An 18045-nucleotide genomic window follows, 5' to 3' on the forward strand; every position below is an offset into this window, starting at 1 on the left:
CCCCTTTTTTTTTTTTTTTTTTTTTTTTTTTTTTTGTCTTTTTTCATGTCCAGCAACGGATCGCAACCCTCGGTGTTGCGCCCGCACCTCGCTCAGCCAGTGAGCGGGAACCGGTCTGTATGTGGGATCCAAACCCTCAGCGGGAGGGCAGCTGCGCTCCCAAGCAGCACACTGTAGCAGTGAGCCACCGGGCCGGCCCCAGATACACGTTTTATAAGTATTAGGTTGCACGTTTTGTAAGTATGAGGTTGAACCATAGGAACTTGTTGCCTTTGAAAGTGAAAAAATGTCAAATATTGGCAATTTCATATGGTGTCACACAGTGTTTCATAAACCCTACTTTCATAGTATGCTGGGAGAAGAGAAGAAACATAATTTGAGAAAGAGTTGAACTGGAGAAGAGAAGAAACATAATTTGAGAAAGAGTTGGAAGGTGTCTCTAACGTTTTGTGGAGAAAAAGTTGACTTCTTGTAAATAAAATTAAAAAGTGAGTTATTAAGTTTAACAGACTTAGGTTATCTAGAGATATATTTTAGCAAATCAGTAAAGATTTAAAAATATTTTTATAATATATATTTTTAAATATATATATATATATATATTAAATTGAAGATATCAAAAGAAATTAATGAAATACCCAAAGATATGATGTGTATGTATATATTTATATGTGTGTGTCTAAGGGTGTGGATGTGTGACCTGTGTTCAGCAAGGAGGTGAGCGCCCACATGCAGGTCATACTTACGAGAATATAATGCACTTTTATAATAAAGGGTAATGATAAACATGAAGTATATTTTTATCCTCTAAAGATATTTAAAACCCACTAAGACAGGGAAATTTTTTACATTTAGAGGACTTATTTGGTTTCAAACGTTGGGGGAGAGAAATGAAAAAATAAACAGTTACCTCAATGGATGCTTGTTACAATGGTTTCCAAGAATTTGCATGTTAATCATATGAGATGCTTCACTGAAATGTCCATTTTATGGACTTCAAATATCTGTTATTTTTATGATGTCTATACTGAAAACGTCACAAATGATTCTGATGTACTATGGTGCATGATGATGTTTTGTCTACAGAGAACCAGTCAATATGAATATTATCCATACCTATATATACAGATATAGCTGTACTTATCTACATCTATATTTATAACTAAATCTATATATTAAATGTAACTAAATCTATATATTAAATGTAATTAATTAAATGTAATGTAATTTTTATATCTTTTCTGTTCGGAAATCAAGACACATGCCGCCTAGTAAACCAAGCTACTAAAAAGTAACCTAGTCCTGTCATACTGATGGGGAATTGTATTTTGCAGGGAGGGTGGCCTTAGAACTATTCCCTCTAATCCCATCAAGCCATTTGGCTGCCAATCCATCCATAAACTGCCTAACAAACACTATCTCCTCCAGGTCTCCCTTCCTGAGGAGATTCTCATGCTGATCAAAATTATCCCAAAGACCTCAGCTCCTCTTACCCCACAGAAATGTCAGCATTTGGCCAGGTACTCAAATCAATTTGCCTTTGCTTAAACCTCCAGGGGAGATGTCATACAGTGAGTCACTTTCCTGATGCCTGAGATTTTTCCAAATGTGTGACACAGATTCAATATTTCTGAAAAAGAGGCATGTGTTTTGGCCATAGTTTGAAGTAGATTTGAGTTGTTCAGTTTTTGTCAAGAGTTGCCCTCGGGTTTCTTCAGGCTCCAGAATCACTTTGAAGCTGATGGATCACGCTTTTATTTGTTTAATGAACATTGAGCTCCTAATATGTTTATGGCATGGCACTAAAAGCTGTAGGCAATAAAAAATGAGTAAGATATGCTCCATCACCTTAAGAAGCTTATAAGCTCCTACGAATAGAATTGCTTATTTTCTGGCATTGTAAGATTTAATAACATATGAACTGAGTACATACTAGACATTCAATAACTGTTGAATAAGTTAATGAAATATTAGAACAGAATTGTCATCAGACTACTGTAGAAAGCTAGAGAAAAATTACTAATTTTAATGTTGTGGGATAGAAAATACCCCTCTTTTCCACTTCTCTAAATGTTGAAATCTGACTTAGCTTCGAGGCTCACCTTAACCATAACTGTGGGAATGAAAAATCCAAACTATGTTTTTCCCAAGCAAAGTGGAAAAGTGTATGATCTATTTAGGAAATGATGAGCCGGTTGTGGGATTAGGGTTATGGGGGAACGTCAGGCTGAGTTAGGCCAAATGTAGAATCATGAGATAAAGACAGATTTAGGAGGATAATTTGTGACAATTAATTAATGCATCTCCTAACTAAAAAACTAAAAAAATCATTGAAGACACAAATATTTTATTTCCTTTTGACAACATTACAGCATCAAGGAGAGAGACTCTAGAAATTAAATGGAAGAAGTCTACTGTTTTAACTCTATAGAGGATGATATATATGTTATCCCAATCATCATTTTAGTATTAAAGTGGCTATTTTCCTTAAAATTCTTACTCCTAACAGAAAATTATAATACTTTTCTTCAGTTGAAATCTATCACGTGTTTTCTTTCTAATTTTGCAATGACAATGTTTAATAAGAATTTTTTAAAAAAAGAAGTTCTGAACTAGTATTTGGGAAACATGGGTCTGGTTGAAAATGTACCATCTAATATTTCTATAACTTTGGGCAGCTCACTTCTGTTATCTGAAACTCAGTTCTAAATGGAGTTTACTGGCATCCGTAGTCTCTTTTGGATATAATCTTCTATGGAATTCAAAAGATCTTTAAAGGATCTATGATTTTTTCACGCATTTATCTATTTCCAGAAAAGACACTCAACAACCAGTCTCTGATATTCTTTTCCAGTATGTGTTTCTCACTATCACTGTTGGCTGCCCTTCTCTGGGCCTTACATATTTCACAAAGTTCGAGGTATTGTGTTGGTGATCTTACATAGTTAATACTCCTCTAGGAAAGAATATAGCAAAATTGAGTTCTGTGTCAAACTAGCCAGACTAGTCCATGTTTAGTTTTCCAAAAACATGGTCAAATCCATCCTCTTTCTTGTTAGAGTTGGATGGACCAATGGATTTGTCATTTCCTTGTTAGAATGTGCACTTCTTGAGGAAGGATGGCTTGTTTAGCTGAATCAAGCAAATGTTGTCCAATTCAACTCCCTCCATGCACAAGATCAGCAGAAAATAAAAACTAATCATTCATCAGCTTGATGAGTGGGCCTTTGTAATATGCAGATAAAAAAAATAGATGCATAGATCATTAATTCTCAACATACTTATGTTTTATCCTTAGAAAGACTTTTTGGGGTCTCCTTGCTGTCTCATATATATAAAGAGTCAAACATGGGGTATTTTTTGATATTGAAAATATTTAGGTGTGTCTTGGGGTCTATTGAATGGGCTTAATGCTTCATAATAATTGTGTATACATGCTAATTCACATAAAAATTTAAATGACTTAGAGAGTTGAAGTTACTTGTCTAACTTTGACCTAATGATCTAGTGATCAGAGTACTTGTGCATAATAACATACAATTAGAAGTTTACAAAAAGTGTCCTTTAGAGAATTTTGTTTAATTTCTCACCTCATGGTATTATCCTTTTAGAGTATTTATTTTACAGTTCTGATTTGAACCCCAAAATACAACTTTCTCTTGGGAATGGGTTTCAAGATCAACTTATCTGGACTTGGGTTGTCCAATCCACGTCACACTCAGGGCAGGTATATGACAGCAGGAACCATGTAGATATAATTTAGGTACCGGACAGATGAGGCAGAAGCTAGGACTGTGTAATTCATGATAAAGAGGTGTTAATAAGGTTACTGCTAATGATCATTCCATTTCTACATCCTTCAGAATTTCCAGATTACATGTTTCACAAAGTTTCCAACAGCTACATTGGCTAGAGAATGCACAGAAATCATTATACACTGCCATTTTTTAGTACTGTAGAGGATGCTAAGTGTTGCCTAAGCAATTTCCCCACCTGAAAAATAAAAGTATTATTAGTACTTCCTTCAGAGGAAAATTGTAAAGATTAAATAAGCTAATGCATCTAAAATTTTCAGTGGCTTTGAGAGGTAAAATAATGTGCCCAATTTTGCCTGTCCTATACTGTCATTTAAAATTATTTATTGAGCACCCATCTGTATCAGACAATTTTCTGAGTACTGAAGGTTCAGCATAGAATAAAAGATACAAGAATCCTGTTTTCATGGAGATTATATTATAGTTGATAAAGACAAACAATAAACAGGAAAACATGAGCAACCAAAATTAACAGGTAATAGTAAAGGCTGTATAAAGAAATTAAAACAATAGATATATGAAAGCTAAAAATATTGATCTCTTAGAAGTAGAGAGTAGAATAGTGGTTACTAGAAGCTGGGAAAGGGAGGGGAAGAAGGGATAGAAGAGGTTGATTAAATTAAAGCTAGGTAGGAGGAATAAGATCTAGCATTCTATAGCATTGTCAGGTGACTATAGTTAACAATAATTTATTGTATATTTTCAAATAACTATAGGAGAGGATTTCAAATGTTCCCAATACAAACAAACAAACAAACATCAACAACAACAAAAACCCAATAAATATCTGACATGACAGATATGGTAATTACCCTTATTTGATTATTACACATTGTATATCTGAATTGAAATATGACACTGTACCCCATAAACATGTATAATTATTATGTTTTAACATAATAATAATAATAATAATAATAATAATAATAATAATAAAAGAATATAAGCAAGTGGTAATTACAAACAAACAAACAAACATCAACAACAACAAAAACCCAATAAATATCTGACATGACAGATATGGTAATTACCCTTATTTAATTATTACACATTGTATATCTGAATTGAAATATGACACTGTACCCCATAAACATGTATAATTATTATGTTTTAACTAATAATAATAATAATAATAATAATAATAATAATAATAATAATAATAATAAAAGAATATAAGCAAGTGGTAATGCAAGGTCTTCAAGAAGAAATTAAATGTAATTTGAGATTTGATTGAACAGAATAGGTAAGCAATATGACGATAAAGGAGAGGAGGATTTTAAGTGATGGAAATATCTAGGCAAAAACCCCTAAGAGAGATCGTGCTTGGAACATTCAAAGACTAGAAAGAAGCCACTGTGGTTTGAAAGTAGTAAAAGGGTGGAGGGGACAAGGGTGAGATGTGGAGTGGTAGGTAGGATGTAAGGTAAGAAAGATATATACAAGCCATGTTATGTAAAGTTTTGTGGGCTATAACAATGAGCTTGGATTTTACTGTAATATAAAGAGAAATTACGACAAATAATAACATGGTTTGATTGAAGTTTTAAGATAATGTCAATGGCTTCTTAGTGAAGAAGAAATTATAGACAGGCAGAAGTAGAGGGGAGGTGACTGACTGCTCTAGCATGGGTGGGTGATGAAAATGGATTGAACCTGAATGTTAGTTACAGAAATGAAAATGACAATAGTGCTGTTCAATAGAACTTTCAGTGATGATGAAAATGTTCTATATTTGAGCACTTGAAATGTGACTAGCATGACTGTGGAATTCACTGTATAAAATTTTATTTGAAGTCGGGGGTGGGGGTGGGGAAGAGAAGTGGTGGACTAACAGGTACAAAATTATGTTAACTACCCTAAGTGAATCATTGTGCAGTATATGTATGCATTGAAACAACACACCCACACCACATGTACAAGTAAATGTTAAAATAAAGAAATAAAAACATAAAGTAAAATACAATTTTATTTGATTTTAATTAATTTAAATTTAAATAACCACATATGACTATTTAATGTCCATTTAATTGAGCCAGGCAGCCCTGGAAAGTGACTATATTGAAAACCAAATTGACAGGCTTTCAAAATTCATGTTCTTAACCACAGCCCTGTAGTGTTTCACCTAAAAGATGAAAAGGAGTAGTTTTTGAGCTGCTCCATCTCTAACTCTTTCAGGACTCCCTGTTCCACTTCAGATACAGAAGGGGCCATCAGTATCACAGAGAGAGTGCAAATCATGCCACCCAACACTTTCCCACTATCGGTTCTTCTGAGAGCACAGGCTGCCTTGCAATCCTCTTTTGATCACAGCATGCAGTATAAAGTGAAAAGGAGAAATACGTTTGCTTTGTAGGGACACTTAGCTGTCCTGGTAATGTGTTTAGTACCAAAGACCTGCTTTAAATTGTGCCGAGGTTGCATTTAAAGCTGTCTTTTTCCACTTGATTGTTAATTTATGGCATCATTATAAATGACAACAAATATCTTCTCTGGGATGGCAGAAATGCAATTACATTGTCACAGACTGTCAAATGGTGCATTGGGGTGTGATTTTTAATGCGCTCTTTATACAAGCCTCTAATGATTAAAATAATGGTAGAAAAAGAACTTGCTGTTTTCTTTTAAGGAAGGAGTAGTCATGATCACATTCTGTTATATTCAGAGTGGGAGTTACAGCAAGGAAGGTGCAGTAAATATTGTGGTCCTCAAGATTCCTTTTGCTTATTGCTTGCATTTAGTAAGAGTTCAGTAAATGTTTTAAGTGAAAAAAAGAAATGATACCAGATTGAAAGCCCTTTAAAAAATAAAACTCCAGAATAAATATATTAAAGTTGTGCACTTTTCTCAAGTAATATCATTGGCTGGCGCATACTTATTCCAATGTTTCTCTCGAAGCATGTTTGAAATTCCTTTGGGGAAATTTTCAATCTTCTCTAGATGATTAGTTAAGGTAAAACACAGTTGATTGTCCAAAGTAGGTTCTTAGGAGCTACGGAAACTTAGAACATTAGCACAGAAATACCTCTGAGTGTCCGTGTGCTGCAAACTTCTCCCTTGTACAAGGGAACAAACTGAGTGTGATAGGAATCTGTGCAAGTGCTCTTTGAGCTCACGGCATATTCTAATAAACATCTATCAGATGACCAGAAGTTACCTTAATAACCTTAGGAAAGACCAAAAGTCTAGGTGCACATGTGGATGAATAGTGTGGTTGGTGATCAATTTGTGAGATGCCTTTCTTTGCTGAAAAATGCAATACGAGTATAAAGATATAAAACAAGCTTATAAAATCGAATAATAAGACATTGGATTAAGTGAACAGCATTTTGAGAAAATCACTATAAATTCCGAAAAAACATCTTTAACTTTGCTTTCTGAAGGCTAATCAAATTGAGAAACCTGAAACATCCTGGGGACCATGGCAGTAATGTCTGAGAGTTGTTCTTCTAAACACACTGATGGAAACAAAAGTCCATTCAGTAATTCTCTTCCATGCCATGTTCAGGAAACCTCTAACTCATCAGCCCAGGAGAAGAGCTTTTTGCAATATAAGCTGGTGATCAATACTATCCATCTTATTGATTTCTTTTGCAGACAGTGATGTTACTTCAAATAATCTTTGACACTGAAGGAAAAGGAGGATGACAAATATATATGTTAGTTCAGACTTTGAGCTTAAATTCTTCTCCAGGAAAAGGGTGAAATTTGACAGCTCAAGCATTACTATCTGGGCTTGGCCTGCTTTCACATAATTTATCCCATGGACACCTGCTGAGTAACAGAGATGTGTCAGGTCCTGAGCCAGTGCCTGGCATGGTGGCAGTACATGAGAGAGATATGGTCCCTGCCTTTATCTAGGTTTTAGTAGATAACACTGCTTGTGAGAGGAGACTCCACCTCATTCCCAGTACTGTCCCCAGGAGTGTATCATATTCCTACTCCATGAAAGCTTCTGTTACCTGTAAGTAGTTCAGTATTTATTAAGCAATCAGGACTCATACACTGAATTCTACCCACACAGCTAACTGTCAGGTAACACTAATTACCAAGAAAACTGTCCTTCTCTAGCAGCATGACTCATTTTCAAGCTCTATATCTCTGATGACTACTTTCTTTCCTGAGCTCTAAACTTAGCTATCCAGTAGGAAGTTTAACATAAAATAGCTATCTCAAAATCAATATGTCTAAAACAGTATTTAATTTCTACTCTCCAAGCATCTTCTTCCCTTATTCGTCACCCAATAAATGCCATCACCACCTACTAAATTTCTCAAGTCATAATACCTGGATGTTATTTTTATTCCTTCCTTTCTTCTCCTCCCAAAGCCAATTCCTCATCTGTTTCTTCCAGCCACATTTTGAAATTATCCCCTGTGCTCTACTTCTATTGCTCCTGCCTTAGTCCAAGCTGCCACTGTCACCGATCTAGACCATTGAAATCACCTTATCAGTCTTTCTCTTACTCTTGTCTGGTCATAAAGCATTCAACATATAGCAAGTAGATGATAGGATGTTCATAAAAGCCCTTTTTTTCTGGAAAAAAAAAATCATTTAATCACCTTCTATTGGATTTTAATTTAAAGTTCAAACTCTGAACTATGGTTGAAATTATTGTCTAATCCAAATACACAAGGCTCTTTCTCACCTCAGTTAATTTGTGGGTTCCCCACTGGTAACACTATTCCAGGCTTCTCATTTCGTTGTCTGGTTTCTTAACAACATTCAGGTCTTCTCGGCATAGCTTTAATTGACAAATGCAATAAAAAATGTAAAGTCTCCCTCATTACTCTTTGTATCAGCTGTTTATTTTCTTTTTTGCAATTTTCACTCTCAAAAATTATTTATTGGATACCTCTTAAAATGTAAATTTCATGGGAGAAAGGGCATGATATATTTTGATTCTGCTATATTCCCAGAACCTAGAACATAAACGGGCACATATAAAATGCACATTAAATATTTATTGAAAGAATAAATGAAGAGATTTTTTGACCATGAAGACCATGTTAGGACCACTGCTTGACGTTACCACCAAGAAAGGTCATTATTAATCAGGTACCTTCTCATTCCTCCTTTTCCCAGTGCAATTCCACAAGAAGGCAGCCCTCACGTAAGCAACACATCTTTGCTGCTGCTGAGCTTTCAGAGACACAACACACATTCTAACACAGTGTCTTCTGTTCAGTGATTTCACAATAGCCCTCCAGAGGATATTTAAAGACTTTTCACTCAAACAAGTCACCTCACAAATTAATTTGGTAGTTTAAAATCTTTATTAATGCAAATTGACTGGATACTGTTAACATATACAGATGAGTGCTCAGAGTTCCCCTTGTTCTCTCTGTACACTGAGGCAGTGTTAAAAACAGGCTTTGCAAATAGACACAACTTCCTTAAAAAATGTGATTGAGCTTTCTTTTCCAAGCTGAAAACTCTCTCTTGAGACTGACAGATTTCCCTTTCCAAAAGCAATCTCACTTACTTAAAAATTCCCTCTACATAATTTTTCCCCAGAAAGGCAGACATTGATATTTCAGCAACAAGAAATTTTTTAAATCATCAGACCGTAGTACTGATCAGCTTGAGCAGACATGTGGTACAGCCAAATTGTTTAGTGTCAGCTACTGTAAAGTGTAAAACTCATCCAGGGAAGACAGTCACTTTCACACTGTTCTCTTTGGGTGAAATATCCATTCCATCCAAATGGAAGACACACTTAGGATAAAGGCAGACAGGTAAACACTCTTTGTTGGTCTCCAAATAGTGAAACACATTTTTCACAGAGATAATCCTTACATTTGCAGAACAGTGTGGATGTCTAAAAAAATTTTCCATTGAATCTTCTCATTAAACCCTAATATGATATAGCACCTAACATGCTATCAGGAAAGAGTGTTGTTACATTCGTTTTAGTTGAATTCAAGTAGAGATAAAGTATGTCTCCTGAATATTAAGGAAAAGTAAGTTAAATAAGTTTTAAAAAAGGGAGCACAAGTGGGTCATTTCGAATTTAGTTTTTACTATTTAATTAAGACGTTAAAAGGCACTGAGAAAAGATTCAGGTTATGCATATCAACGAATTGATTAATACAAGAATATGGCCATTCCATTTTGCAGAGAAAGAAACTGAAGTTCAGAGAAATGTAGATAGTTATATAAAAAGTAAACATAAATAGGTCTGCTATTACATACTGTTTCCTCAGCCATCTGCTCAGCTAAGCAGAAGCAACCATAATTTACATATGAGAGATATGGGGATCAGAGAAATTTTAAGGATTAGATAACACAGTGCATTTTAAGTTGTTGAACTTCATAAGCACATATAATAACACTTTATATAGTTTACTATTTTCATAATTATTTTCAAATTCTTTCTTTTTCTCTAAAAGAAATCACAACCTTTCTTCTTCCATTTTCAATCTTTACTTTTATAAATTCTAGCAAAATAATCATAAACATTCAGCAAGATTTAGTGTGTGTCTGTTTGTGACAAGTTAGCTTTTGTTAAAGATTTAAACATGTGTTTCTTAATTCCATTGTAATTCTAGATTGCAATTAGCATTTTGTCATTTTACTTCACAGAGCTGTATAGTTTTAATACAAAATTTTTGTGCAATTAGGCTGTGATATGTTTTTTAATAATTACAAAATATTTTAAATACCTAGAGAGTAATATTATAAACAACAAAAAAAGTACATCAGGTTTATGTTAAAGATAAATTGCTTTTGTCAGATATTATGAAATCAGGCTTAGAGCATCACTAATCATTTGGTATGCAAGACAATTAAAACGAAATATTAGAAGGGATTATTTCTTAGAAGAAAACTTTGGAAGTATCAAAGTGTTTCATTTTTCAAGCATCAAATTTAATTCCTGAAATAAAAAGTCTAACTCATACTTACTAAATTGTTTCTTCCACTTGAAAGAAAAATGTGTTTATATGTGCACCATCCAATATGGTAGCCACTTACCACCCAAATTTTTGTGGCTACTCCAGATTGAGAGGTTTTATAAAGGTATAATACACACTAGTTTTTAAAGACTTAGTACAAAAAAAATCTCATTAATAATTTTTGATTACATGCTGAGATGATAGAAAATTTAATGCATTAGGTTAAGTACTATTAATATTAATTTAAACTGTTACTTTTTATATATGGGTACTAAGAGATTTAGAAATTTATATGTGTCTCATGTGAACAATGCTCTTTAAACAATTGAAATGTACTTGGAAACTATAAAGGTGTAACTACTTGTATTTACCATATTTACCAAAATCCTCTTCATCTGATGAATGCTGAATGTTAATCTTCCTTTTGCAGTTAAATAAACTTGCCATTTTTTTATTTCATAGAATTCTAGTGCATATAAAGATAATGAGGAAAATGTCCTAAATTCAGTAATTAAGTTGAAAGAAAATAGGACAGAGGTAGGTGAGGGATAGAAACATTGTACTTTTTGGGGGGTATGCTGATATCTTTTGTATCATAATTCTGTGAGATATTTGATATAAGAAAAGGCTCACAGATAAAATTATTTGTTTAAGAAAGAGGTGTAAAACCATATAAACAGCATGGGCTCTGTGGAGGAAGAGAAAAGGAGAGATACATTGTTTTTTTTCTTTAAAAAATAAATTATTTTAATGCAGTCACCAGTGTGGTAAATTGACAGCTTATGGGTAACTTCTGTTTTCTCCTTATGATTCATATCTATACAAAATATATATTTACATTTCACATCATCTACAATGAAAATACATTAACTTTATCCTAAAGTATTTTCTTTAGTAATTGTCTACAAAGCTTTCAATACTAATCAACAGAGAGTAGGAGAACTTGACATGAATTTATTCTAAAAACTCAGAATCATCAAAAAAGTCATGTTTCACAGTGAATATGGCCAAGATAAAACATCATTAAACTTTTCTTCATAATTACTTGCACAATCCAGTCAGAACAGCAGAGACAGACTGTAGGAGCCTGAGGCTGTGTCCACACAATCTGGCTACCGGGTAATTTTTCAACTGTTTCTCCATTTTTGTGTATACAAATGCCACATGTAGATCCTGGCTACCAGGCCACATGGGGAAGCTGAGTTCGAAAATCTGTGAATTGTATTGTGATACTTTAGGGTATTTCCCCCACATAAGGACAAACACAACCTTTTTAACCTACAATGCAAAAAGTCGTTCAGTTACATTTCAGCAAAAACATGTCTTGCAAAGGTTAAGAATATTTTTGTCACTCCCCAAACAAGGTAAAATGGATCCTTTGGCAAAAGAACTCAAGGAAAAAAAAAGAAAAGTTCAAAAGCAAAATAGAAAGAATGCAAGATATGAAAAGGAATTTTTATCTAAATGGATAAAATGCATTTTCAAATAGAAAACACAGATTTGCCTGAACTTCTGTGCAAGGAAATTGAAACAGTAAATGAGAAGTCAAAGTCATCACAAATAAGGAGACATTTCACTTGAAAAATGTTAATGGAAGTAAAACGTATGGAATATATCAGGAACTGGTCTGCAGATTGACAAGCAGAGGGCACAGATATAGGCAGGTGCACATTCAGATGCCAAACACTGAAAGGGCTGGAAAAAACATTTCTATCAAGGAACCAAGATAATTTTCAATGAAGTTAAAATGAAAGCTTCTGAGTGGCATTTACAATGCAAAAATGTCTCAAATGCTATCACATTGGAAAATTGTTTTATCAATATAGAGTTTGCTTTTAATATCAACCATATAGCCCTCAAATAGTCTTGAGAGTCTATGAGTTTAGATCTTTCTGATGGGGCTTGGAATTATTTTAGAACATTCTACTAAGCAGTTAACCTACCTATATTTTCATTCATTCATTAGTTCAACAAATGTTAATAAAGTAACCACTATGTGTCAGTTATTATGCTGGCCCTTAAAATATAGTAGTAGAACTCCATTTTGTCTTCCCTTGCACAGCTTGTAAACAAACCCACATATNCTATCACATTGGAAAATTGTTTTATCAATATAGAGTTTGCTTTTAATATCAACCATATAGCCCTCAAATAGTCTTGAGAGTCTATGAGTTTAGATCTTTCTGATGGGGCTTGGAATTATTTTAGAACATTCTACTAAGCAGTTAACCTACCTATATTTTCATTCATTCATTAGTTCAACAAATGTTAATAAAGTAACCACTATGTGTCAGTTATTATGCTGGCCCTTAAAATATAGTAGTAGAACTCCATTTTGTCTTCCCTTGCACAGCTTGTAAACAAACCCACATATAAGAATATCGTAATTACTTATTTTGTGATTACTGCCATGTTAATATGAAGAAGATGTGTATAATACAGGTGGTAAAGTATTGAGGTTCAGGGACGACTTTCTCAAGAAGGTGGCCTGTGAGTTGAGATTGGAAGAATGAACGGGGATTAATCAGAAAAAGAGAAGAGGTGGGCTGATAATCTGCTCTAGGCTGAAAGCAGAGCAAGTGTGATTTTCCCGCAAATCAGGAAGGAGTTGGGGTACTGTAGAGATTTAAAGAAATGCAATATGAATAAAGACAGGAAGGGAAGAGAAGCACGAGTTGGAGAGGAAAGTGAGGCCAAACCACAGATAGAGTATACATTGTTTGCTATGCACAAGGAAATCGAAAAGTTTAAATTTGTTTTGAAAGATAAAAATATGAAGGTTTACCATCTAACAATAACTAAGTTATTGAGCACCTACTAAGTAATTTTTCATATCTTATCTAATTTAATGAGTTGATGATCTATTAAGCTGGAGAGAAGAAATTACGGCTCAATATCTTTGGAGTATAAGACTGAAATACTTAGTACTACAAAATTGCAAATAATGTGCAGTGTTTCCCAAGCATATTTCATCCTTTTCCTCTTAAACTTTCACAAGGCACATTACCATACATATTAAGGATTTTTATAAGCTTATACAAAGAAACACTTCAGTGTTGTTAATCCAATATCTCCCAAATATCCCATGGATTTTAAATTCTGTGTAATATTCTTTCTTAAGTGATGTTCTAGAAAGTTTGTAAGAAATCCTAAAAATATGTGCCAAAGATGTTGGGTGGAATATTATTGGATTTATGGTTTACTAAGTGATTTTGACAATGTTGTGAATATATTTTGAATGAAAATAATTGAAACCAGCAATAATACAGTATTGTAACCAGCATGGTTTCTTAAAAAATATAACTTAAATGTCATACTCTGCAATTCAAGTTTAGAAGCACCATTATTGTCTTGCTATAAACAACAGATCAAGAAATCTTAAACCAAACTCTAGTCTCTGCATAATATATTTTGATGACAACTAACCTGTCCGTTTAAGCTCACAAGTAGCTGGGCCTCATCTTTGGGAGTGAGAATCTATTTTACATCCTTCTTGAAATATGGTAAAATGCAAATAATCTAATATCTGAAGCCACTTAACATAGGCAGAGGCATAGTGTGGATATAGGAGGTGCTGTTTCCCTGGGCTTGGGTTTCAAGCCTCTGGGTTTCCAGCCACTCCCTGAGGTCTCAGGCTGCCTCCTCTGAGCTCTCCTGGGGAGGACAGGTGTTTCCAGTTAGACTTATTTTTAGCACCAAGGCGGGAAAAATGAGGCCACAGGGGGCTGGCTTATGCAAATCCAGTGGCTGGGTATGATCAGTAGAGCACAGAATACATGTAAATATGCCTGGTGTGAGTGATAGGGTCTGACAAATGAACCGTGCTCCAGGAAGCGCCTCCTCTGAGCTCTCCTGGGGAGGACAGGTGTTTCCAGTTAGACTTATTTTTAGCACCAACGCGGGGAAAAATGAGGCCACAGGGGGCTGGCTTATGCAAATCCAGTGGCTGGGCATGATCAGTAGAGCACAGAATACATGTAAATATGCCTGGTGTGAGTGATAGGGTCTGACAAATGAACCGTGCTCCAGGAAGGGACCAACTGACCATGTGCCTGACTAAACGTTATATAACTGGGAACCACCTCCTTAATTAAATATTTATTAGATAGAGAATCTATAAAAGCTGAATTCCAGCTGAAGGCAGAGTTGTGTTGCTCACTTTCTTGGAGGCAACCTCCACTTCACTGGCTGAGGTATGTATACTTTGCATTGAACTTACTATCAGCAAGTGGCTGCTCATTCTCTTGAGCCAGCTTGAACTTTCTATTGAACTTTATGTTTTTCTTGCTTTTTTGTTAGACTTGAAGTCTGTACTGAACTTAGTTTTGTGTTAAACTTGGTGTGAGCCCCTGCTCAGTCTCTGGAGCTATGCCACACTCTCTTTGTGGAACCTGTATTTCTTATCTATTTTACTAAACTTGGTCTCACTGTCTATTGTGACTCTGCCCTTGAATTCTTTCCTGTAAGAGGACTGGGTGGGTTGAGGCTGGCTATTGGGCCCCCTGGACCCTACCTCTGACATCAGTGTCTACCAGTGCTCTAGCCACAGGCCTACAGAACCTTTCTAGTATTAGGTTTCAAGAATCTGCTGATTCTAGTTCCAGGAGTCTCTTGAGAAGAAATCCTATTCATTCTGCCAAAATGTATCCTGGTGTTTGGAAATCTGCAAGCACACATGGCTACCATCCTCATTTTCATGTTGGACCCATTTGAGGAGTAAAATTCATTGCTCCTCAAGGAACCTACAAGAGCACTAACTCACTGCGGTTCTTCAGGCTCCTGGCACAACCCAGATTCTCATGAATGATCACCTTAAATTATGTTGTGAAGGAGTTTGTGATTAAATGAATGAGCACTGGAGTTTGACAACAGTAAATCAGCAAATAATCACAGGCAGTGAAAAATATACGAGTGCAATTTCACAATGCCTCATATATCTGCATTCGTCTTGGCAGGCTTCGTACTTCCTGCATTGAGCTAGAAGTCATCATTTACACTTAAGTCATGGGGACAAGAATATTCCACTTCGTTTATTCTTGTGCCCACTTGCACCATAGGACCCACAGCTTTCCACTTCACAAGCTTCTGATATGTTTTTATAGCCCTTCATATATAATTTATATAAGGCTCTGTTCTATGAAATTTTGACTGAATTTTTAATAATTTTATATTACTATTAAATTTGTGTAATATTTTTGATATGCAATTCTTTTAGAAAAATTAATTTATTTCTTAGACAAGCTAATTCCATTTTATACAATTTTAGGGCTAAATTATAAGTAAAGAATGTCATTGCCATGGGGATGGTGTCTACATATGACATCTTTTTCATAGCTATATTTACTATTTCATTTTACCATGGTAAAAAGTTTTCAGATGTACTAACATCAAAGATGTGGACTAGTTCACAAATAATAACCAGTTGTCATTACTTAAAAGTGCCAATTTGATAAACCCATGGGTATCCTCGTTTTATTAACCCCAACTGAATAAATAGAACTCAAAACTGATTCTAAACTAAGTCTGTGCATCTTCTTAAAAGTTATTTGAGAATGTTGCCAAGGTTTTTCTCACTTCTATACTGAAGAATGGGCAAGGAAGACTCCTCACATCACTGACATTTCCTCCTAGAATCAACGTTATTGAGGCAAGTTAATGAGAAAATCACAGACCGTTCTCTTGGTCGTGGTAGGATTTTTATAAGCTTGCTGCTGTCCTCAAAAATTCCCTAGAATTGTATGTATTGTTCATTATGAGAGATATTCTTTGAAGATGTTTAAATACATCCTTGCAATTTATGGGTATATATTCTTTGCTCTCTGTAATACCATCACTACAAATGTAAATTTTTGTATGTAGACCCCAAACACTTGATTCTGTTTCAAGATAAATGGTCACCATTAATACCCTCAGAAAATCGACATCTTATTTTGCTCACATATTAAAGGATTTAAAAAGTCTAAGCATTTTGAAAGTTGTATTATAGCTTGAGTTTAGGCAATTTCGCTAGCAAATTCATACTTTGTTACCACATCGGTATTGGTTTTTTGTGTGTTATCGCCATTATCTCTTTATTTGAAATGCAATATTTAATATTTGGCATTACATATGTTTAGGCAATTTCGCTAGCAAATTCATACTTTGTTACCACATCGGTATTGGTTTTTTGTGTATCGCCATTATCTCTTTATTTGAAATGCAATATTTAATATTTGGCATTACATACAATTTCAAATTCAGTTTTAAAGTTAGAGAAGTTCAATTTTGTTCTATAATTTATATATCCTTCAAAATTGTTTAAAGATTGTGCTAGCATTGAATGTGCTACAGATATGTGAGATAGATGCAGGTTTCATACAGATCTGTAAAACATATAATTCCTACTCTTGAGGAATTTTTCTAAGTAAAGGAATGAAGACTAGTAACTAAAATATCCTACAAAATAGTAAGTGTTTTAAGAGATATACGCACTGGAGATGGAGCTATTATTTATTTAATGGATGCTCTGGAAAGTCCTGAGGTAGGGAGGTATTTGAATTTGGTGGTAAAGAAAAGTAGAGTTTGTGCATATGAAAAGGGAAGTTGATATTGATATATTTCAGATAAAGGGAAAGTACAAATAAAAAGATAGGAAGGATGGAAAGTATGAAAAATTAAGCAATATGCTTTATCTGAATCAGGTGCCTTGGGTTATGAAATCCTTGAAGGGCAGCAAGGAAAGGGGGAAAAAAATTTGACACTGTCAGCAGTGGAATGCAAGTTTTGATTTTAAAGCTCTGACCTGGGCCGGCCCGTGGCTCACTCGGTAGAGTGCGGTGCTGATAAAGCTCTGACCAATCATTCTTCTGCTTTAAACCTTCAGTGGTTTCCATAGTCATGTAAGTAGTTTAAGAACAGCTTTTAATAAAGCCAAAGAAACTGGAAGTGACAAAGGCCTAATTTAGAGATATGCTAAGTTATAAATTAGAGATAATGGAAGATTGAAATAGGAAATTGGAAACAGAAGTAGGGAATCCATGATACCTGTAGAACTGTTGCAGAGACGATGGTACAGGTTTACGGGACTGGCTTCTAAATTGGTTCCTTTCTCCTTTTTGTAACACATACTCAGAAATTATTCTGAGGATCAGATCATCATTCACAGAAAAAAAAAATATATATATATATATTTTTATATATATTATATGTATACACAAACACGCGTGCAAGTGCATATATTCTTTGTAAATAGAAATAGCAAAGTTGGGAAAAATAAAAGAATAAGAGTTTAAAGAAGTGGAATATACCCAAAGGAATGGAAATCATCAAGTCAAAGGTATACCTGTTCCCCAATGTTC

Source organism: Galeopterus variegatus, unplaced genomic scaffold, assembly GCF_000696425.1.
Source record: "Galeopterus variegatus unplaced genomic scaffold, G_variegatus-3.0.2 Scaffold826, whole genome shotgun sequence".
Taxonomy (NCBI): Eukaryota; Metazoa; Chordata; class Mammalia; order Dermoptera; family Cynocephalidae; genus Galeopterus; species Galeopterus variegatus.